This window comes from Triticum dicoccoides, chromosome 6B (genome assembly GCF_002162155.2).
Source record: "Triticum dicoccoides isolate Atlit2015 ecotype Zavitan chromosome 6B, WEW_v2.0, whole genome shotgun sequence".
Classification (NCBI taxonomy): domain Eukaryota; kingdom Viridiplantae; phylum Streptophyta; class Magnoliopsida; order Poales; family Poaceae; genus Triticum; species Triticum dicoccoides.
In genome coordinates, this window is record NC_041391.1 from 137,429,986 (window position 1) to 137,453,543 (window position 23,558).

The following is a 23,558-nucleotide window of genomic DNA, read 5'->3' on the forward strand; positions in this document are numbered from 1 at the left end:
CTTGAAGATGTAGAACTTGCCGGTTTATCATTGCCAAAATATCCGGTTTGTAAATATTGATAGCATCGGGTCATAATTGTTGCTAACATCAAAATTGAAAATGTACCTCCCTTATATGCATATCACTTGTAGCCCCCAAGTCTTAAGAAGGTAGAGTAGTAACAGCTTAAAACTTGCTTCAATATAAAACTTGCAACCATGAAGAAATCCAAGTTGTTCATCTCAGTCACTAGTCAAAACTGAATATGCCACATATGTAGCCCCCAAGTGCCAGGTTGTCATGGCTGCAGCAACCTGGGACATGTAATTGCCTTATGCTCATAAAAACTTCAACCAGTGTAGCCCCCAAGGGCCGGCTCAGTAAGATAATACTAAGTTGGGACTTTGTATATAAGTCATTGATTATAACATCATATGATGTAATCTCCACCATGGGGCTTGAACCCACGTCCACAAGGTAAAGATCTTTGTACTCTACCAACTGAGTAGTGGATCTTTCAATATAATGGATTAAGGCTTGTGTACCTTGAATTTTTGACAGGAGCAATTGGTAGCCCCCAAGGGCCGGCTCATTACAATGTGATGAGTCGGGTCTTTAATAAGTTGAGCAAAAAATGACTTTGCATTAACCCCCAAGTACCATGGTACATGCTGGCAGTGACATGGGACTTGCATATTTGACATAATCTCAACTTGAATAATGTAGCCCCCAAGTGTCGGGTCGTAAGCTTGCAGCGACTCGGGACTATTCCCTCCCTTGTAAAATAAATCATGTCCATTGATAAAATAATAGCCATTGCGCTGAATAGACTTTTGAAGACCTATGATATTGAATCGTATTGTCGGCTTATGATAGCAATGTAGTAAGGGTGATAACCCAAAACTTAGAAGCCAATACTTCCAAGTATTTAATATTGTCATATGCTGGCGACTTATTGTCGAAAGCCAGGCCGGGTTAATAGAAACCATGAGTATGCTTCAAATATGAGCTGTGAGAATTGAGGCTACATGGCCTGAATCACTTTAAACCTGAAGGCAAGAGAGTATCAAGAAAAACCAAAAAACTGTTCAAAAATTCAAACCAAAAGGAGAGAAAAGACGAGGCTATGCTTCGAATACGAGCAGGAAGCCGGACCAAAAATGGCTATGATTCGAATACGACCAGGAAGCCGGATCAAAAGGGTTAATGGCGATGATTCGAATCCGATCATGAAGCCCCCAAGTGGTTTGTGGCATTGCGCCGATCAAAGGGGTACCGACAGCTATGATTTGAATACGATCAGGAAGCCCCCCAGTGTAAGGTTTAATGGGAATGATTCGAATACGATCAGGAAGTCGGACCAAAAGGGTTAATGGCAATGATTCGAATACGATCAAGCCCCCAAGTGGTTTGTAATGGTTTATGGCTATGATTCGAATACGATCAGGAAGCCGGACCAAACGGGTTAATGGCAATGATTCGAATACGATCTAGCCCCCAAGTGGTTTGTGATGGTTTATGGCTATGATTCGAATACGATCAGGAAGCCGGATCAAAAGGTTTAATGGCTATGATTCAAATACGATCAAGCCCCTAAGTGATCAAAGTGTTTATCGGCTATGATTCGAATACGATCAGGAAGCCGGATCAAAAGGGTTAATGGCTATGATTCGAATACGATCATGAAGCCCCCAAGTAACCATTGAAGCAGGGTACCTATGTTTGAGTTGTGCTTTGCCACAGACTCTCTTTGGTCCCTTTAATTTGTCTGGGAACTCGAGCTTTGCGAGAGATAAATTCTTCTTGAGCCGGAATTTTAAACCGGATACTAAGAGCTTCAAAACTTTGTGAGAGACAAATTTTCCTTGAGCCAGATTTTAAACCGGATATTTGAGAGCTTCTGTGAGAGATAGATTTCCCTTGAGCCGGGTTTTAAACCAGAATTCTTCATTCTGAGCCGGAAATTTTCTGACGGCCTTTAAACTGGCAATATTTACTGAATCATGTCATCGTAGCCCCCGAGTCTTAAGATGACTCAAAATGTTGGCTTGAGATTCTTCCTATTTGATCGTGGTATAAACCGGTATGAGTCATTCAATAGCTCAGTAATATAATAGTCCCTTTTGCAGTAGACCATCTGCCCTGCATTAGAGAACTTGCAAGCCGGAGTAGTTGCTCTTTTAAAGAAAGGAATATGTAATATAAAAACATATTGGATGGATTACACCTGATATGTCAGGCCAGTAGCTATCCACCGCGGAGTTGACGATCACCATGGTGAAGCTGTAGTCAACCACGGGTGAGCCGGCCGCGGGAGCAGACAGATGAACCAGCTGCGACATCGTAAGCCCGTGCGGACGGGCGCGGTCCCGGCGAGTCGATGTAGACCGAACAGTATGGGAGGCAGTTTGCGCACGCCCATTTAATCAGCGCAGCATGGATGATTGTCAGTACATAATGATGCTGAAGCGCCCCATGTTCGTGGTATAATAACACTTTTTGTCATAAATAATTACCCTGCATAAAAATGTTACAAGCCAGAGTAACTGTTCACAGACAGATTACTGTATCTAGATGAAATAGACAGGATTGGTATCACCTGATGTATCTTTCGGACAGGTGACTGCACAGCAACTTGACCAAATGATGGTTTGCAATCTGTGTGTGCGTCCTCTGAGCAATTTTGAATGTGTAGTAGCAATGATAATCTTCCCAATTACTGTAATGGTGAAACAAATTATAGGCGGATGCAGTAGAGGGGTGCTGGCGACTTGGCTAGGTGTTTGACGGCGGCTTTGACACGGACCCACATGCCACAGCAACGGAAATGCCGGAGGCGAGCCATTCAGCCGGGCCGGCTCAGTGCAGCTGCGGGTGAAGAGGCCTGCAGCAAGGCGAGTCAACGGCAATGGCGGCTCAGCAGGAGGTGAGCCGCAGCGGTCAAGTCCGCTCGAGATGCAGCTGCTCGGAGACGGGTGCGAGGCAAACAGTCTCAAAACAAGGCTCACGACCCGAGGACTCGGCGATGGCAGTGGTGTAGAAGATTTTAACATGCCAGGACCATTAACTGCCACTCAAAAGCCAGAAAACTTCGCAGTATAATCTCTGGAATAACTGAAGATTTTAACATGTAGCTTGGCTGGTTTAAGGCGACAGAGGAAACGGCAGCCAGCAACGGAGGCGGCTCGGTGAAACCCGACTGTGGTGGTTGCGGCTGATTCCTGCAGTGAATACAAGATCGCTCGGAGGCGATTCGGCCCCAAGGGAGACAAAGCACAGCCAGGGCGGCTCAAGGTGGCTCGGCAACGACGCGGGAAGGTCAAGGCGGCTCATAGGTGACCCGGCGGACCAGCTCGAGGCGGCGACGGCGCGTTGAAGAAGGCCACAGCAGCGTCTGCAGCAAATGTTGCATCGGTGCAAGGCCGAGCGGGGGCGACTCGGAGACGTAAGGTCGCGGTGAAGGCAGAGACCGCTGCGGTGGCTCAGGGCGCCGAGAAGCCATGGGAGATAGCGACACGAAAGTGGGTCAAGGTGATGACTCGGTGTCAAAGCTGTTGCCGCTCGGCGACGACGAATCCACAAGGCTCGAAGGCAACGCATGCCGTGGTGGCTCAGGAACGAGGCGGCTATTAACTCAGTCCTGAAACCGAGGCAAAGACCAGCAGATGTAGAGGTGGCCGGGTGGCGCGGCAATGACCGCAGTGTTGGCGGCGGCTTGGCGACAGAACGATGGGACAGAGGGCGGCTCGTTCCCGGCTGCCGGGTCTGCCGACGAGGAGACCTAGAATGGCTCCCCCCACGTGCTCACAGGGCAGAGCAGAGGTGAGCCGGCGGCAGCAGCTGCAGCTCGGACGGCCGTGGAGGTACCCTGGAAAGTTGTAGCGGCAGGCCGGTGGAGATAGCGGTGAGCCGGTGGGATTAGACCATGTAGATAGCGGTTGCGGCCACTCAACGGCCAGCGCAGCTCATCGGAGAGGTAAAGTGAGCTCAGATCAGCGGGTCGCGAGTCAGGGCGGCTCGACCGCGTGTGGCGCAATAGCGAAGGCAGCTTGGCGTCCGGTGGCGACTCGTTGAATCCATGATGACATTGGTTGTAGTAGAAGCAGCCTGACACCCCTCTGTTCGGCCGCGGCGGCTCAAGCGACTCTAGTGACTCCCCGGCGGCGGCCCATAGCAGGCTTAAGGAGGGTGGTGGCTCGGACACGGGCTCGCGGGTGTAGAGACGGCTCATCGGAGGTAGTTTTGTGGTGGCTCGGCGACTCATCAGGGCCGGCCCGAAGGGCAGTCGTGACAGCGATGGGCGGGTCAAGGCACAACAGTAGAGGAGATCGCAGGAGCCTGTTTAGAGGCGGAGATTGCAGTCCACTTCCAAGTCACGGCTAGCTGGACGAAACCGCATCTCGGAGGTACAACACGGAAGGGCGCCAGCGAGTCACGGCTAGCTGGACGAAACCGCGTCTTGGAGGTACAACACGGAAGGGCTACCATCATTGCTTTGACAGTGTTCGACTCTGTTTCCCTTTGTTGACTCTCGTTCGTTGTATTGAATCGAAGGAAAGATTGCTTTATTGGCTTGTGGAGGCGGCTTGCGGTTACAACATCAATTTTGGCAGATGATTTTTTCTCGGGGTCAACCCGGAGCAGAGGAGGCTCGACGAAAAACCAAAGTAGCCAATCCCGGGTCATAACAGTGGCTCAGCCGCGGTGACATGATCGTGGCAGGTCAATGGAGCAAGGGGCGGCTCAGTGCGACAACGAAGGCGGCTCGAAGCTTGCTTTGACAAAGATCTCTGTATGCCGGTGGCTCTCCTTCTTTCTGTAAACCGGACAAGTACTAGTCCCAACATTAATTGCTCCAATCTACCCCAATTAGTCTCGGACTCGGCGGGTTATCATAGCGCAAGTGGTAGATGCTGAACATGCAACCCTAACTTTCTCTTGATCTCGTTTTGACTGCTTGTGGACGATGTGATCTACTGCACCGGCTCTTTTCTCATGCAGAAAATTGCAAACTTCTCGATCCCTAGTAAAGATCCTTCCAAGAACTCAACACCACCGTGCACGAGCCCCACCGTGGGCGCCAACTTTCATGGAATTGTCATGGCATATGTCCTAGTGTGAGGACTTAGTCATGAGGCCAACGCATCTATGTGGTAGCTTGAGAGGGGTTGATCGGGACGAGAGGCGCGAAGCGGATCAACACACCAGACAAAGGATTTAGACAGCTTCGGGTCCCGGGAAACATCATCCGGTAATAGCCCTACATGTTGTTTGTGGCTAGGTCTCATTATGCTCATGAGGGAGTTGCCACGTCGGTCGGCTCTCCTAGTTATGTCTATCCTTAAGATTCTTCAACCTCTCCTCTTGGGGTTCCCCGCCCCTCCTTATATAAGTTGAAGGGGCGGGTTACATGTAGAGTCAAACTCGGGTTAGGACTTAACCTATTTTGACGTCCTACCATGGGCTTCTCACCATGGGCTTCTTAGTGTCTTGGGCCTCTTAATTGTCTGGCTTAACTATCTGCTGGCTTACAATGCTTAACTGTCCACCGTCTTACAATGCTTAACTGTCCACCGGCTTACAATGCTTGACTGTCCGCCGGCTTATAATCTGCCGGGTCACCAATGAAACACCAAGTCCAGTCGGGTCATATCTCCGGCCGGGTCACACCGCGGGGTATATCCCCGACACATTGGATAAATGTGTGTCATCTTAGGTCGCATGCTAGTCAGCCTTTTTGGCTGCTGTAATTCCTTTTGGCTCTATTTGGGCTGTTAAAATGAGAAAAAATAAAGGGGTCCTGTCGTGCCGGCATGCGGGCCTTGCCCAGGCACTGCCCAGGTGTGCCGTGGGGCTGGGACGACCCGTTTAGATGCATATGGCACTGGGTACATGATGTGTCGTGAACGCGTGCTTCTCTGTTGGCCCGAGAAGCATGGCCCATTTGGCTAGCTATAGTTATGTTGTGGGCTGAAGGGGGATTGGGCTTGGCCCATATGCTTGGCAAAGAGGGAAGTGTGGATGAGCAGTTGACGTAATATGAATGAAATGCTGGAGTCAAATGAATGTAACACGGGAGAGGAGACACACCATCCTTTTTAAAATGAATATATATATATATATATATATATAGATTGAAAAGTAAAGATTAAGATAGAGATACAGATAGAGATAGCATAGTAGAGATAGAGATAGAGATATAGTAGTAGAGATAGAGATAGAGATAGATATAGAGTTAATCAGTACTAAGGAATAGGAGGAGTACAATGTTTCCTCACGAATTATCATTGGGCAGATATTATGGCAATAGGAAATTGGGTGCTTCTTACCAACCACTGCTTTATGTTCCACTATTAAGGAATGGTCGAGCAGTATAAATAGGCACCTAGACCCTTCCGTCTTCCTCGCCCAATGAAATTTAGTTCATAGTGATCTAGACATGGCGATCAAGCTTATAGCAATAACCTTTTTCTTGCTCCTCCTGGCCTTCGCCGAGTCCAGCGATAGGCAAGAACCTCCATCTTCTCGTAATTACTAGTGCCATCTTTACCAACTTGATGGTGTGTCAAGTCTGAATCACCTCATATAGTTTGTTATTTCCTCTAGAAAAAGATGGTCTTGGTGAAAGTGCATATGCGGTACACTAGGATCCTCCTTCAAGTAAGTACTTGTGCTATCTTACCATGTTAAGACTGTATTAATTCTGAATAAACTCATACTTTCTTATTTCCTGTAGAAGAAGAAGGTTTGGGGGAAAGTGCTTATAAGGTGGATTGGAAACCAGAAGATGAACCTTCCAGTAAGTACTTGTGCTACCATACCACATCGAGAATGTGTTAGTACTGAAAGAACTCATGGTTTGTTATTTCCTATAGAAGAAAAAGGTTTTGGGGCAAGTGCTTATAAGGTGGATTGGAAATCATAAGATGCACCTTCTAGTAAGTAATTGTGCTACCTTACCAAGTCGAGAACGTCTTGGTCCTGAATGAACTCATGCTTTGTTATTTCCTGTAGAAGAAGAAAGTTTTGGGGCAAGTGCTTATAAGGTGGATGGGAAACTAGAAGATGCCTCTTCCAGTAAGTACTTGTGCTACCATGCCACATCAAGAATGTGTTAGTCCTGATTGAACTCATGGTTTCTTATTTCCTACAGAAGAAAAAGGTTTTGGGGAAAGTGCTTATAAGGTGGATTGGAAATTAGAACATGCACCTTCCAGTAAGTACTTGTGCTACCTTACCAAGTCAAGAATGTGTTGGTCCTGAATGAACTCAGGGTTTGTTATTTCCTGTAGAAGAAGAAGGTTTTGGGGCAAGAGCTTATAAGGTGGATTGGAAACCAGAAGATGCACCTTCCGGTAAGTACTTGTGCTACCTTACCACATCGAGAATGTACTAGTCCTGAATGAACTCATGGTTTGTTATTTCCTAAAAAGAAAAAGGGTTTGGGGCAAATGCTTATAAGGTGGATTGGAAATTATAAGATGCACCTCCAGTAAGTACCTGTGCTACCTTACTAAGTCGAGAACATGTTGGTCCTGAATGAACTCATGCTTTGTTATTTCCTGCAAAATAAGAAAGCTTTGGGGCAAGTTCTTATAAGGTGGATTGGAAACCAGAAGATGCACCTTCTAGTAAGTACTTGTTCTACCATGCCACATCGAGGATGTGTTAGCCCTGAATGAACTCTTGGTTTGTTATTTCTTGCAGAAGAAAATGGTTTTGGGGCAAGTGCTTATAAGGTGGATTGGAATTCAACACATGCACCTTCCGGTTAGTACTTGTGCTACCTTACCAAGTCAAGATGTGTTGGTCCCGAATGAACTCATGGTTTGTTAATTCCTGCAGAAGAAGAAGGTTTTGGGGCAAGTTCTTATAAGGTGGATTGGAAACCATAAGATGCACCTTCCGGTAAGTACTTGTTCTACCTTACCATATTGAGAATGTGCTAGTCCTGAATGAACTCATGGTTTGTTATTTCCTTCAAAAGAAAAAGGTTTTGGGGCAAGTACTTATAAGGTGGATCGGAAATCAGAAGATGCACCTTCTAGTAAGTACTTGTGCTACCTTAACAAGTCGAGGATGTGTTAGTCATGAAAGAACTCATGGTTTGTTATTTGCTGCAAAAGAAGAAGGTTTTGGGGCAAGTGCTTATAAGGTGGATTGGAAACCAAAAGATGCACCTTCCAGTAAGTACTTGTGCTACTATATGCGTTAGTACTGAATGAACTCATGGTTTGTTACTTCCTGCAGAAGAAAAAGGTTTTGGGTAAGTGCTTATAAGGTGGATTGGAAATCAGAAGATGCACCTTCTAGTAAGTACTTATGCTACCTTACTAAGTCGAGAACGTGTTGGTCCTGAATGAACTCATGCTCTGTTATGTCCTAATAAGAAGAAGGTTTTGGGCCGAGTGCTTATAACGTGGATTGGAAACCAGAAGATGCACCTTCCAGTAATTACATTTGCTATATATCTTATCAAGTGGAGAATTTGTTAGTTCTGAAGCAACTCATACTTTGTCATTTCCTATAGAAAAAACCATTTTTGATACAAGTGCGCATGCGGTACATTGGGATCTAGATCATGCACACTCTTAGAAGTGCTTGTGCTACCATATCAAGTTGAGATTGTTTTTAATATGATGACTTAGTTTCTTTATATCCGTGAAGAAATATATGCATTTAATATCCATAAATAACATCACTATGCCAATATTTTTGTTAAACGTTTGTTTTAATTAATAACAATGCGGGATCCTGCATTCCTGAAGCACTAGATAAACACAGGCATATTAAATTTCAAACCGGCATGTTATTCCTAAAGAAGAATTTGCACATCGGCACTACACTGCCTAAAGGAACCATGTTTGCACGAGATGGTGCACCAAAGTCTGTTCATTTTGCCTCTACTCAATTGGAGTCAAAGTACTTTACAACCATCCTCTCGTACTTCAAGATACCTCACAGCTCAGTGAAGGCAAAGCAGATAGCTGACACCCTTCGTTCATGTGGCAAGCCGGCTGACAAGGAGGAACCTCACATGTGTTTCTCATCTCGTGAAGCAATGGAAAGGTTCGCCACCAGAGAATTGGGAGTCAACAATGCACGAGCAGCCATTACAAGGATTCATGGGCATGAGACCTCCGGCACCATGTACATTGTGGAACAGATCACCCAACTCAATAGTAACGTGGTGCCATGCCACCCTATGGATTTTCCCTATGAGGTTTTTTATTTCCATCAGCCAAAAGAGGTGCAATCTTTGAGGGTGCAACTCAAGTGTTTGAAAGATGACATGCAGCGTGTGACAGCAATAGCCATGTGTCACATGAACACATCTGATTGGGACACGCAGTACTTTGAGCTATTAGACGAAGAGCATGGTGAACCTATTTGTCACTACATGCCTACCAATTATGTCATGTTCTATTAGATATATTTAAAGTTGTTGCTAAACTATGTAATCTTGTTATCTGATCAATAAAGCATGCCGATGGGCCAAACTTTTGTTTAAAAATACTTAACCACCACCAAATTTTGAGAGTCTTTCGATTGCTACCGACCAATATTTTCTTTCATTCCATCCCAAATAACTCAAAATTCATCACCTATGATGATGCACTTGAGCACCATTATTTTTGCATTGCATTCACTCGGATGAGCCATTCCCGGGTTCTGTTGCTCCACTGCTGGTCAAGGAGAGGCAGATATATGCAATCTCGACCGTCCCTAGAGAAGGAGGGATGGATTGGCTTCATCCCAGTTGCTGTTGCAGGAGATGACTTCGTGAGAAGGGGTCAATACTAGGTGCTAGACCACGATCAGTCATCCATATCGTCCTCGCCACAGCCTATACCCCGTGGTGTAGCACCATTGGAGAAAACAGAGAGGGAGGGGCGCAGTCGAGAGAGACGTGGTAGAACAGGGTTGAGAGTGAGGGGCTTCTATTATGTGTCTTTCCGCCGATTTGGAGGAACTGCTACGTTTTGGATCTGAGGGTTATATTCCCTTTTATGGAATGGGTGCCTTCAGATTCTCTTTCCCAACCAAACACAAGAACATGTGCCTGGGCAGAACCGTCCCATTACTATCCATGTGGTGTCACGAACCGAATAGACCCTTGGATACTATTGGGAAGCGTGACTTGACGTGCATTGCCAATAAAAGGGGTGTGCAAACCACAATGAATAATCAAGTTAAATATCGATAAGTTTTAACAAGCACTAACTATACATATAACGAGAATTGTTGGAGCTACATAAGTATGACTAAAAATTGCATCATTACATATAAATCTCTTTTAGACAAGTTCTTTTTTATTGCATAGTATTCTTATTTTAATTTTTTTATGGATTGTATCGAGGAGTATAAGTCGTGGATATGATAGAATATAGTAGGTAGTATGTAAGAACAATTATTAATATTGCTTTGACAATACCTAATTTAATGATTTATTTTATTATGCTAATGGATTTCACGAGGTTTTGTTGAGTTTTATGTGACTGAAGTTTTCAAGTTCTGGGTGAGATGACGATATAAGAAAAATAAGGAGCAATAAAATCCTAAGCTTGGGGATTCCTAAGGCACCCCCAAGGTAATATTCAAGGAAGATCCAAGCATCTAAGCTTGGGGATGCCCCGGAAGGAATCATCTCTTTCGTCTTCAATCTATCGCTAATATCACATGGAGCTATACTTTTATTCATCACATTATGTGTTTTTGCCTTGGAGCGTCGGGTGTTTTTTTTTATTTTCTTGTTTCCACAATCATTTGTTCCTGATCATACCTTATGAGAGACACACGTTCATTACAATTTATAGAATGCTCATTATGCTTCACTTACATCTCTTGAGTTAAGGCAATTGCTCATGTGCTTCACTTATATCTTTTGAGCATGGCGATACATATATTTTATAGAAATCATTTGCACTCTCTTGCTTCACTTATATATTTTTGAGAGTTAACTAGGAAGTGATAATTTGCATGAGTTATATATGTTTGGTCCAAAAATAATAAGTATACAAGGGTGGTATGATAAAAACAACGTGTAGATCAATCAATATTTTGCGTTTCATAAATGATATCAAGGTTATAATACGAAGGTTTACTAGTTGATAATTTTGGTTCACTAAAAATGTTGATGTTAAGGTTTGTGATTTCCCACTCATTGAAGTGTTGGTTTTAACATGGCTAGGAAGTTGGAGCGTAATCTATCCTAGATTGATATCCATTGTGTTGTTCGGATCGGGGGGGGGGGGCGCGATGGTTAACTCCTCCCAACCTTCCCCCTAGGGTCATGAGAGTAATGCTTTGCTTCGAGGGATTCTAGATTTCCTTTACAATATATGCAAGAAGACATGGGCCGCCTGCACGCGGCAGGCCTGTGACTGGCTAAAGCATCCACGTCCAAACCCCTGCCAGCCGCAACATCAACAGCAAGGCTAGTTGTGTCAATGGGGAGGGAGGGGAGGCTCTCGAGGTGAGCTTCCAAGTTGCGCCATCGGCCAAGCCGACAATGGGAGGGTAGACGGGGGGAGGGCAGCACGCTCACGAGATCCAATCTTGGGAGGATGGGGGATCCAATCCCCGGAGGATGGGCACGGGGGAGGAAACGGCGACACCACCACCAAGGTCATGGCACGGCCGCGTCCGCCCAAGCCGTGGGAGGGGATGGGGGTGATCGCCAGAGGGACACACATACCGCCTGAGGTTGGATCTCCAGGGATTGGGGGAAGCACAGCACGCGAGGGGGTTGGGGAACTGCCCCGCCACGACCATCCTAGGGACCGGTGCGGCTTCACCAGCCGGCCCTCCGGCGGTGGTGGCACCGGGGGTGAGCAGAGGGAGGGCTTCCGATGCACTACTAGGGAAAACCTTATACACAGAAGTTTATCAGTAGCGCGGTTTAAAAATGGGCGCTGCTACTAATTAGTAGTAGTGAGGGGTATAAAAACTGCGCTACTACTAAGTTAATAGTAGTAGCGAGGGGTATAAACCCGGGCTGCTACTAAGTGGTCTCCAACAATGCCCCCGGGATAGGCCATAGTAGTAGCGAGGGATATAAAACCGGCGCTACTACTAAGTAAGTAGTAGTAGCGCAGGTAAGACCCACACGCTACTACTAAGCGTGTCCACCCCACAACGAACTCACATGTTCCTCGGTCCACCCCACCCCGGCTCCTCTCCCCGCCGCCTCCACCACCCACTGAGGGAGTCCTGGACTAGGGGGTTTCCGGATAGCCGGACTATCATCATCGGCCGGACTCCAAGACTATGAAGATACAAGATTGAAGACTTCGTCCCGTGTCCGGATGGGACTTTCCTTGGTGTGGAAGGCAAGCTTGGCGATATGGATATGTAGATCTCCTACCATTGTAACCGACTCTGTGTAACCCTAGCCCTCTCTGGTGTCTATATAAACCGGAGGGTTTTAGTCCGTAGGACAACGACCATTACAACAATCATACCATAGGCTAGCTTCTAGGGTTTAGCCTCCTTGATCTCGTGGTAGATCCACTCTTGTACTACCCATATCATCAATATTAATCAAGCATGACGTAGGGTTTTACCTCCATCAAGAGGGCCCTAACCTGGGTAAAACATCGTGTCCCTTGTCTCCTGTTACCATCCGCCTAGATGCACAGTTCGGGACCCCCTACCCAAGATCCGTCGGTTTTGACACTGACATTGGTGCTTTCATTGAGAGTTCCTCTGTGCCATGACCGATAGGCTTGATGGCCTCTTCAATCAATAACAACGCAGTCCAGGGTGAGACTTTTCTCCCCGGACAGATCTTCGTGTTCGGCGGCTTTGCACTGCGGGCCAATTCGCTTGGCCATCTGGAGCAGATCGAAAGCTACGCCCCTGGCTGTCAGGTCAGGTTTGGAAGCCTAAACTTCACGACTGACATCCGCGGAGACTTGATCTTCGATGGATTCGAGCCACAACCAAGCGCGCCGCACTGTCACGGTGGACATGATTTAGCTCTGCTACCGGATAGTGCCCTGGAGGCCGCACACGAGTCCGCTCCGACCCATAGTTCGGAGCCGACCGTGCAGATCGAGGACAGGTGGCTGGACACCACCTCGGGGGCTGCAATCTCTACGGCGATGGAGCCGAACACTGACCTTGTCCCTTGCAAAGCTCGTGACTCCGAGGCGCCGGACTCCTTGCCGGACTCCGAACCTCCTGCGCCCCTGCCAATCGAATCCGATTGGGCGCCGATCATGGAGTTCACCGCTGCGGACATCTTTCAGCACTCGCCCTTTGGCGACATCCTGAATTCGCTAAAGTCTCTCTCTTTATTAGGAGAGCCCTGGCCGGACCACGGTCGGGATGGTTGGGATGCGGACGACAAAGAAATTCAAAGCCCTCCCACCACCCACTTTGTAGCCACTGTCGATGACCTAACCGACATGCTAGACTACGACTCCGAAGACATCGATGGTATGGACGACGATGCCGGAGATGATCAAGAACTAGCACCTACGGGGCATTGGAAGACCACCTCGTCATACGACATATACATGGTGGACATCCCAAAGGATGGAGACGGTGAAGAAGCAGCGGAGGCAGATTCCTCTAAGAAACAGCCCAAGCGCCGACGTGAGCGGCGCCGCTCTAAATCCCGCCACAATAAGAATGGAGATTCCGGCACCGGAGATAATAACACCCCTGAGAGTGCCGAAGACAACCCCCTCCAGCAAGATTCAGCGCAGGAGGACGGAGAAGCCAGCCCTCGAGAGAGGGCGGCAGACGAGGAGATAGAGGATGACAATTACATGCCTCCCTCCGAAGACGAGGCAAGCCTCAACAACGACGAATTCGTCGTGCCCGAGGATCTCGTCGAACAAGAGCGTTTTAAACGCAGCTTCATGGCCACGGCAAACAGCCTAAAGAAAAAGCAGCAACAACTTCGAGCTGATCAAGACCTGCTGGCCGACAGATGGACCGAGGTCCTCACGGCCGAAGAACATGAACTAGAACGCCCCTCCAAAAGCTACCCAAAACGCAAGTTGCTCCCCCGATTAGAGGAGGAGGCATACGAACCTTCATCACCAGCGCGCAATACGGATGACCGACCACCTCGTGGCCATGACAGAGAGGCATCTAGACCCTCCACCAGAACCGTACCCCAGCACTGCTCGAAAAGCGCGAAGCCACGGGGGAATGCACTGGACTTGCGAGACATATTGGAGGACAAGGAAAAACAATCAAGATCTATCTACAGATCACGCGGGCGCCCCACGATCCACGACGATTACCGTCGCGCCGGACACAGCAACTCCGGCCGGGCCGAACACAGCAGACACAGCTCTCTTGAGCTACGTCGTGATATTGCCCAGTATAGAGGCGCCGCACACCCACTATGCTTCACAGATGAAGTAATGGATCATCAAATCCCCGAAGGGTTTAAACCCGTGCACATTGAATCCTACGATGGCACAACAGACCCCGCGGTTTGGATCGAAGATTATCTCCTTCATATCCACATGGCCCGCGGTGATGATCTACACGCCATCAAGTATCTCCCACTCAAGCTTAAAGGACCAGCTCGGCATTGTCTTAACAGCTTGCCAGCAGAGTCAATTGGGTGTTGGGAGGACCTGGAAGTCGCATTTCTCGACAACTTCCAGGGCACGTATGTGCGACCACCAGACGCCGATGACCTAAGCCACATAATTCAGCAGCCAGACGAATCGGCCAGACAATTCTGGAAACGGTTCTTAACAAAGAAAAATCAAATCGTCGACTGTCCGGATGCAAAGGCCCTCGCAGTCTTCAAACATAACATCCGCGACGAGTGGCTGGCCCGGCACCTAGGACAGGAAAAGCCGAAATCCATGGCAGTCCTCACATCACTCATGACCCGCTTTTGTGCGGGGGAGGACAGCTGGCTAGCCCGCAGTAATAACCTCAGTAAAAATTCTAGCAGTCTGGACTACAAGGACCGCAATGGCAGGTCTCGTTGCAACAAAGACAAACGCCGCGTTAACGGCAATAACACTGAGGATACGGCAGTCAACGCCGGATTCAGAGGCTCAAAACCCGGTTAGCGGAAAAAGCCATTTAAAAGAACTACCCCGGGTCCGTCCAATTTGGACCGAATACTCGACCGCTCTTGCCAGATACATGGCACCGCCGAAAAGCCAGCTAATCACACCAAAAGGGATTGTTGGGTATTCAAGCTGGCAGGCAAGTTAATTGCCGAGAACAATGACAAGGGGCCGCATAGCGATGATGAGGAGGAGACCCGGCCGCCGAACAGTAGAGGACAGAAGGGGTTCCCCCCACAAGTGCGGACGGTAAAAATGATATACGCAACCCATATACCCAAGAGGGAGCGGAAGCGTGCACTTAGGGACGTATATGCGATGGAGCCAGTCACCCTGAAGTTCAATCCATGGTCCTCTTGCCCGATCACTTTTGATCGAAGGGACCACCCCACCAGTATCCGCCACGGTGGGTTCGCCGCCTTGGTCTTAGACCCAATCGTCGACGGATTTCACCTCACTAGAGTCCTGATGGACGGCGGCAGCAGCCTGAACCTGCTTTATCAGGATACAATGCGCAAGATGGGCATAGACCCCTCAAGGATTAAACCTACAAAGACGACCTTCAAAGGCGTCATACCAGGTGTTGAGGCCAATTGTATAGGCTCAGTCACATTGGAAGTGGTCTTCGGATCCCTGGATAACTTCCGAAGCGAGGAGTTAATCTTCGACATAGTCCCGTTCCGCAGTGGCTATCATGCCCTGCTCGGATGAACCGCATTTGCAAAGTTCAACGCGGTGCCGCATTATGCATACCTCAAGCTCAAGATGCCAGGCCCTCGTGGAGTCATCACGGTCAACGGAAACACTGAACGCTCCCTCCGAACAAAGGAACATACAGCGGCTCTCGCTGCAGAAGTACAGAGCAGCCTCTTAAGGCAACTTTCGAGTCCGGCCGTTAAACAACCGGACACGGCCAAACGCGCCCGAAGCAACATACATCAAGACCACCTGGCACGTTCCGAGCACAAGTAGCAGTGCGGACCCAACCCCAGCCCTTGCATGATTGCAAGACCAGCTCTCCGCGTACATCATTACGCTTTGGAGATACCATGGGCATTGGGGGAGGCGCTCGACCACGACAGGCCCAGAGTGCGGCTCAACCACACCAGGGGCTCCCAAGTGTGTTGTTCTTTTTCTTTTTTCTTTTTATCCACAGGACTCCGTTCATCAGAGACCCTGTCCGGCGGCGAATCTGCCGAACTCACGACGCAACAGCCAGGGAAGAACGAAGGCTACGACGAACAATCAGGTGGTCTCCATTACAAGCATTAAATCTGTTAAATACACCATTCCGCAGCCTACCCCTGGAGGGGGACATGTATAATAGTCCAATCCCTTGCCTACCGCACTATTTGTATCGTTCTACACTCATGGGAGAATTCCTTGAATGAACAATGCATCACTTTTCGCCTATAATTGCATTCCCTTTTTACATATATGTTCATTTATGACGTTTTGCATCCGTACACTTTGGTACGGCCAAATACACCAAGGGCTTATGTTCCCCGCATTATGGTGTGACAAGTCCGAACACTTTCACAAGTGCGGCACCCCGAACTTATAGCATTGTATGAATCGGCTCCGAATCATGTCTTGGGTCAATAGTTGGGTTTGCCCGGCTCCCATGTTTTGGTACCTTACGTTCCGTTACATCGGCTAAGGTAGCACTGGGAGAACCATTGCGATTGCGCCCCAGTTGAGCTGGGTTAACGCCTCAGTGGAGAAAGCTAAAACTGACCGTCATGATAAGGCGAGAGCTGGTCGCTGTTCGAGAGGTTTTTTCGAGTCCCTAAAGACTTATGCCGCTTAGAGCGATGAGCCGACTAACTGTCCAGCCCAGGCGTGGATAGCGCCCCAAAATCGGCCTTCCGAACACTAGGGGATTCGCCGAAATTTAAAATTATAGAATTTTATGGCTAAGTGAGAGTGTTCAAGCATTATAAGTCCGCTTGCCTAGTTTGTTGTGTTGAGCGCCTCCCTAGATGGACCCAAATATGGGAACAAGAGTGCTCAAATTTATCCCGAACACCCCAGCACTCGTGGCATGGGGGCTGAAGCCGACGACTTGCCATCTCTCAGATTTGATAAACGGCCAAACAGAAGGTAATAGTTTAAATAAACAAGCGTTGCTTAGCGCATATGAACAAAGTTTTCAAGCACACATGATAACACATTGTGAGTCTACTCAAATATTACATCTTTGGGGCACTCGTCCGCAATCTTGCGGGCACCCTTCAGGGCACTCTTATAATACATTTCGGGCGTACGATACTCCTTGCCCGCCGGCGGCGCGTCTGTCAGAAGCCTCTCAGCATCCAGCCTGCCCCAGTGCACCTTTGCACGGGCAAGGGCCCGACGGGCACCTTTGATGCAGGCGGAGCGCTTGATGACTTCCACCCAAGGGCACGCATCCACCAGCCGCCGCACGAGGCCGAAGTAGCTCCCAGGCATGGCCTCTTCAGGCCACAGCCGGACTATGAGGCCCTTCATGGCCTGCTCGGCTACCTTGTGGAGCTCGACCAGCTGCTTCAGCTGGTCGCTAAGGGGCACCGGATGTCCGGCCTCAGCATACTGAGACCAGAAGACCTTCTCCGTTGAGCTCCCCTCCTCGGACTGGTAGAATGCGGCGGCATCGGACACGCTGCGAGGCAGATCTGCAAACGCTCCTGGAGAGCTCTGAATCCGGGTAAGTAACAGGTAATTCACACTCACATGCTTGCTTTGCATGAAAAATGCCTTACCCGCCGCTATTTTCTTCACCGCCTCAATCTCCTGGAGGGCCTTATGGGCCTCGGCCTTAGCGGCTTTGGCACTCTCAAGAGCCGAGGCAAGCTCGGACTCTCGAGTCTTCGAGTCGCGCTCCAAACTATCATGCTTTTCCATGAGAGCCTGGAGCTCTTGCCGCACCTCCGCCACCCGCGCCTCCTGCTTCTCTCGCTCCGCTTGTTCCACGGCCGCATTACGTTCGGCTGCGGACAAGGCCTCCTTCAGGGTCACCACCTCATTTGTGGCCCCAGCAGTGCCCATGTTATCCTTGTTATTTCCATTGCAACCAAAATCCTTTTCTGTAAGGTACAAATTTAATACAGTGTTACTCACCTTCTTTGTCCTCGAGCTGCCTCTTGGCAAGGCCGAGCTCGTTCTCGGTCTGCTCGAGGTTCTGCTTCAAAGCATCGACCTCCACAGTCAATGCGGCAGAGGTCAGCAGCGCAGCCTGCAATCCCATATTGACATAATTTTTAGAACTCCTATGTATATCTTTTTAGATCCTCAGTCCGGATTTTATTTTCAAACACCGAACCGAGCATCAGGGGCTACTGTCTATGCGTATTACATTACATATTTTAAAACTTCTTACCTCAAAGCCTGATAGAAGGCTGCTGCAGGCCTCGGTCAGCCCGCTCTTGGCGAGCTGAACCTTCTGAATCACCGCACTCATGATAGTGCGGTGTTCTTCCTCGATGGAAGCGCCGTTGAGCGCCTCCAACAAGTTATCCGGCGCCTCCGGTTGGACGGAGGCCGCCGGCGCCGCGGTCTTGCCCTTCTTACGAAGGGGCCGCCTGCCGGACTCCGGAACCACTGCGGGTTCCGGGGCAGAGTCCGGTGCGAAGTCCGGGAGGCTGCCCTGTGGCACCTCCGGTACCTCACCCTCCTGGCGGGTCCCCTCCTGGGACCCCACCTCGGTGTCCTCGGCGTCACGAGGGGTGGAGGCGGTCGGAATGGAATCCACATCCGACGGAGCCAAGGACCCGCTCGAAGAAGCGGGAAAATCATCCTCGGCCGGACTGCAGGTTGTATGCGGCATTAGAAGGACATTGTGTGGCGAAAAAGAGAAATTATAAATCATGCAGGAATCCGGATACTTACGATCTTGCCAGGGGCTTGGCCCTTGAGGGCCACCCCTCGTTGCCTTCGTTGGCGTTGGCGGAGCTGTCCGGAGGAAGGGTCCTTCCCCTCTTGGACCCTTCGGCCTCCCCCATTAGGGAAGCCTTCCTCTTCCTCTCTCCCCCCTCCTGGGGAGAGTCCCCTCTCTTCTCCTGATCCTCGGGGGCGGAATCCACCTCGGTGTCGTTGGACACCTGAAAACAGGAACTCTTTCGAGTACCTGTGGCCTCCTTCTTGGCCTTCTTCTCCGGCACCACATGTGGTGCCGGAACCAGTAGCCCCGCTAGACGGGCGTCTACTGGGTCTTCTAGCATGGGAGCCGGACAGATAATCTGCTCGGCCTCCTTCATCCATCCCTGTCAAAGGAAAGGGGAGATTAGATCCTGCATAAAGTCGAACTATTGAAAACAAGTGTCCCGTAAAGGGTAGAATTACTTACCTCGTCAGCTGGATCCTGCGAGCAAAATCCGCGATCTTCAGTAGCGGATGCGGGAGCTTCGGCGCCCTTGAACAGCACCTTCCAGGCAGCTTCGTACATCGTGTCTAAGAGCCCGCTCAGGGTCTGGTGCTGTGCCGGATCAAACTCCCACAGATTGAAAGCCCGTTGTTGGCAGGGGAGAATCCGGCAATCGAGCATGACCTAGATCACATTGACAAGCTTAAGCTTCTTGTTCACCAGGGTCTGAAGGCAGGACTGGAGTCCTGTCAGCTCCTCCGAACTACCCCATAGCAAGCCCTTCTCTTTCCAGGAGGTGAGCTGCACGGGGATACCAGATCTGAACTCGGGGGCCGCTGCCCATTTAGGGTCGCGCGGCTCGGTGATGTAGAACCACCCCGATCGCCACCCTTTGACGGACTCCACGAAGGCACCCTCGAGCCAGAGGACGTTGGGCATTTTGCCCGCCATGGCGCCTCCACACTCTGCTTGGACGCCCTTCACCACCTTCGGCTTGACATTGAAGGTCTTTAACCACAAGCCGAAGTGGGGCTGGATGCAGAGGAAAGCCTCGCACACGACGATAAACGCCGAGATATTGAGGATGAAGTTTGGCGCCAGATCATGGAAGTCCAGGCCGTAATAGTACATGAGCCCCCGGACGAAGGGATGAAGTGGGAAACCCAGTCCGCGGAGGAAGTGGGGAAGGAATACGACCCTCTCATGGGGCCCGGGGGTGGGGATGAGCTGCCCCTTGTCGGGCAGCCGGTGCGCGATGTCGCGGGACAAGTATCCGGCGCCGCGTAGCCTCTCGATGTGCCCCTCCGTAACGGAGGAGGCCATCCATTTGCCTCCCGCTCCGGACATGGCTAGAGAAGGTTGAGACGAGATGTGCGGACTTGGGCGCTGGAGCTCGAGTGCGCGGAGATGGATAAGCAAAAGGAGGAAGAAGGCGTAGGTAAAGAGGGTTGATCCTTATCCCCTTATATATGGGTGGACGGAGACTATTCGTCCCCACCGGCCTGGTAAAACTCGCTTATCTCCCAAGCGCCGTAATCAATGGCGCGGTTGGGTTACCCACGTCCGTATCGATGGGAATCCCAGAATAAGGGGAACACGATCTTTGCTTCGACAAGACGTGCCAAAGAAACCGCTTCGCTAAATGCGCTGAGGTGGTATAATAATAACAATTCAAGTAAAGGCTTGGTGGTGGTGTGACGTCATGCCATAAAATACGTCAGCAGATTGAACCTGTGTGTGTATTATTCTCTCTACGGTGGAATGTGGAATTTATTTTGCAGAGCCGGACACTATCCAGGTGTTCACAATCTTCTACGGATTATTCGAAGGAGGAATCCGCCTTGCAATGCCGAACAATATGCGCGCCGGACTCATCGTCATTGAAGCCTGGTTCAGGGGCTACTGAGGGAGTCCTGGACTAGGCGTTGTCCGGATAGCCGGACTATTATCATCGGCCGGACTCCAAGACTATGAAGATACAAGATTGAAGACTTCGTCCTGTGTCCGGATGGGACTTTCCTTGGCGTCGAAGGCAAGCTTGGCGATATGGATATGTAGATCTCCTACCATTGTAACCGATTCTGCGTAACCCTAGCCCTCTCCGAAGTCTATATAAACCGGAGGGTTTTAGTCCGTAGGACAACGACCATTACAACAATCATACCATAGGCTAGCTTCTAGGGTTTAGCCTCCTTGATATCGTGGTAGATCCACTCTTGTACTACCCATATCATCAATATTAATCAAGCAGGACGTAGGGTTTTACCTCCATCAAGAGGGCCCAAACCTGGGTAAAACATCGTGTCCCTTGTCTCCTGTTACCATCCGCCTAGACGCACAGTTCGGGAGCCCCTACCCGAGATTCGCAGGTTTTGACACCGACACCCACCTTTTCGCAGTGGTTGGCCTCCCGACCCCTCCCTATCTTTTCCCGCTAATCCCCCCATTCCCCTCGCCGCCGCCGCCGTCGCCGTCGGCTGCCCAAGGTGAGACCCTAGCGCCCATCTCCTCCTCCCCTCGCGGCTCTACTCTCTCACCGCAGCTTTTAGTTTGATCGCGTGGCACACGGGCGGGCGGGTCGATGGAGGTGATCTCCGTCCACAGCCTAGAGCGGTGGACCATGCAGATCGAGGAGGCAACCGCTGCCAAGAAGCTGGTATGCATCTCTTTGGATCGATTTCTTTGTCCCCTCCTCCTTCCCCTATCTAGTAGTTCTGCAAAGCGGCAGGCACGTGGATGCCTAGCGCTGCTTTTGTTTCAGATCCTGCTCGAGTCCTATGTTAAGCGTCGGTGTCTGTTTCGGTCACCCAAATCTCAAACCTAGGAGGAGGAATACTGTTTGGTGAATGAGAGCGGTTTGGTTTTGTGTATGTACCCGCCACACGACGGCGGACTTGTGCTTGACGGAGTTGGATTGGTGTATGTCGGATTATTCAGAGAGAATATTTAGTGCCGTTTAGTTTCCCCCCAAATCTTAGGGATGCTGGGGATCTAATATCTGTCGCTAGGAAAAACTGCAGCAAAAGCAGACAGCTTCAGGTTTGAACCGTGTGCAGTAGTTAGCTGGGTTCAGGGCTTCATTAACCTTCAGTGAATATGCACAGTACCAAGACTTTGTTCTGCAGCTCGCTCACCGCATCCGTGGCGGGAGGGCCTAGGCTGCTCTGTGCGCGTCGTCGTCTTAGCCAGTTGTGTTAATCGGTGGAAATGTGTCTACTAGTGTTTGTTTGTGCCATGGTGGATGTAGTGTGCCTGATCTGATGTCACCATCTTGCTGTCATCAGTAATCTAAATGAAAATTTGCATTCTGTTCTCAGATCTGTGCCTTTTGGTGTGAGCCTGTCATCGAATTTGATGCATGAATTGGTGCATTTGATTATCCCGATTCGTGATTTTTTTGCCGATTTTAGCTACTTTGTCCTGAATTGCTTCAAGTTTTTAGCTCAAATAATGCCTTGGCTGTATTAAATTCCTTAATCACTAGTAATCTTGTTGATTGCCTCTGAACCTGAATGAACAGCCTTGCTCATTCAGTTCTGTGTGTCCATATGATTTATGCTTTGCTATTTTATCTTGTTGTTCCTTTTGATCCATGTGACTGTTGCAATCAACTCTCACCTGTACCATGATACTAACTGGTAAATTAGGACAAGAGATGTTTCTATTTTGCACTGCTCATACTGTACATATTGTGATCCATCTAATGGGTTTCTTGCACCCGCAAATGATAGCGTCATGATGTTGTCAATGGTGTGGCTGAGGCAGAAGGTGTAACCAAATATGATGCAGGTGAAGCTGCTGCAAATCAAAAAGGTGAAGACATGTTCGCTTGTATTAAGATATTTTCAGTAATTTAATGCTGAAATGATATCCTGTAGCAAACTGGGATTATGGTCTGTCTCTTAAACTGTCTTTGATCTTGTACATAATGCTTCCCTGCAGAGCAAAAAGGTTCAACAACCATGAAATTCTAGCTGAGGACGTGCGAGACTGGGATATAGCCAGTGACCGGGGGCAAGGGAAGCGTGCGCAGGTGCTTTCTTTGTTTTCAATCTAATTGTTGGGTGATATTATCTTGAATACATTTCTCTTTTAATTTATTTTCAATCTTCCAAGCCTGGACATAGTTATTGTATCTTATTATCATCTTTGGAAGTGGTCGGACCCTTCCGCGAACCCTGCGCAATCAGGAGCTAACTAACAAGTTTTCACTTTTCTCGACTGGGTGCAGGGTGATTGACGAGGACTACTGCGGCCGGATGGGAGTCGTGCTCTTCAACTACTCGGAGGCAGACTTCACCGTGAAGCCCCGTGTCCGCGTCATATAGATTATCATCCAGGTGATTGCGAAGCAGGAGGTCCCCAGAGTGGAGGACCTCGACGCCACCGTCCGGAGGTCACCGAGGTGGAGGACAACGCCACCGTCCGGAGTTCCTCAAGGTGGAGGACCTCGACGCCTTGTACATATATACATCTAGAGAAGTGGTCTGGTTAGGTTGGTGGTGAAACGTTAGGGAAAGTACCAACCTTTTGATGATGGTTGTGTGTGTCCTGGTGATCTCTTCGAGTTGAGATGTTGAATGTTGCATCCATGAACACTGCAAGTGTTAAGATGGTTCTGTGAAATTTATTTTGCACTGGATGTGTCTCTGATCTCCATTCATGAATATTGCATCTATTTTTA

The 23,558-nt window shown here is 49.2% G+C and overlaps 1 pseudogene; it reads left to right on the forward strand.

Moving 5' to 3' along the window:
- The first annotated feature begins 6,419 nt into the window (after positions 1–6,419).
- Positions 6,420–9,419, forward strand: LOC119326305 (annotated as a pseudogene).
- The last annotated feature ends 14,139 nt before the right edge of the window (positions 9,420–23,558 follow it).